Source organism: Nanorana parkeri, unplaced genomic scaffold (genome assembly GCF_000935625.1).
Source record: "Nanorana parkeri isolate BGI_ZX_2015 unplaced genomic scaffold, ASM93562v1 scaffold798, whole genome shotgun sequence".
Lineage (NCBI taxonomy): Eukaryota > Metazoa > Chordata > Amphibia > Anura > Dicroglossidae > Nanorana > Nanorana parkeri.
The window spans coordinates 716,872-718,374 of record NW_017307066.1 but is presented as its reverse complement, the minus strand read 5'-3'; positions in this window follow the sequence as shown (position 1 = coordinate 718,374).

Here is a 1,503-nt window from a genome sequence, read left to right as displayed (position 1 = left end):
GACAGTAAAAATGATAATAGATGGACCATATTGACCACCAGTACTTTACTCCTGAAAATGCCTTTGTAAAAACAAAAGTACAGGTACAGGAAATACTAATAAAACATCAATTCACATTCCTGACCTGCTATTTTGAATTATTATAAAGAAGCACAATGGCATGGAAGTCTGCAATTATGTCTTGCTTTTCTTTTTACACCCACCAGGGATACTATCTACATGCGTTTTGTATGTTTTCCCTTTTTCTTGTGGGTTTCTTTAATATTATCGGGTTTACTTCTAAAACCCAGAAAACATCCCAAAATGTTAAACTGGTTTCTAAGCCAATTGGCCTATGATTATATCTATGTGGGTGTGTTTGATTGGGGTAGGTACAGTAGACTACAGGCTCCTCTGAGGCAGGGATTGATGCAAATGATTGTGTGTACTTTGTAAGGAACTGCTCAATATGTTGGTGGTTTATAATTACTTATGGAAACAGGGCTACTGTATATAGATTTCTAATTCTAATATGCAAGAGTGTGATTTAAAAAGCGGGATTTCTCTTTCATTTAGAGGGATTTTTCTTTGCTTTGCCCTGAGTAGGTCTTACAATACAAGGTTCCGTTTTCAAGGTTTCCATAAACTGAAAGCAGTACATAAATGGCCTGATAAAGCCAAGTAATTATCTCAATTTAGAGCATTGCTTGTGAAAACTAGACCAATTTCTGTGTACTAGAGGGTGATAATAAGTGCCTTAGGCAGTAGAAGATTCTTATTATCCCATTAGCTACTGAAAAACGTTCTACAATTGGGTCCCAATCACTCACCTTTGTAAAGGTTAAAAATACTACATGTGTGTTGCTGCCCAAATTGGGCAGCACAGTGGCATAGTGGTTAACCCTTCTGCCTTGCAGCACTGGGGGTCCCCAGTTTGAATCCCAGCCAGCTTACTATCTTCAAGGAGTTTGCATGTTCTCCCTGTGCTTGCATGGGATTGCTCTGGGTACTCCAGTTTCCTCCTGCACTCCAAAGACATGCTGGTAGGTTAATTGGCTCCTCTTTAAATTGGCCCTCTATGTATGCATGTGAGATAGGGACCTTAGATTGTAAGCTCCTTGAGGGTAGGGACTGATGTGAATGTGCAACTATGTAAAGTGCTGCGTAAATTGTTGGCGCTATATAAATACCTGTAATAAATAAATAAATCTGGCAAGCATGCTGGCTATGTTAATATGAAAGTGACATATCTGGAAGGGAATACTACATATACTGCTTAGCAGTCATTACATTATACCATTTATAAATAATGGCCCCCTCCATCTTTATTTACTAACTGTCAGAAACACTTCCAACATTTTAACTAATCTTACTTTCAAATACAATAATGGTCAGAAACTTTTTACGCTTGCCATTACTTACAATATAGTGGTATTGTAAGTAATGGCAAATAATATGGTTTATATTTGTTTTGTATTTATAAAATGTGGATTGCATTTTTTTTTTTTTATTTGTCTCTAAACA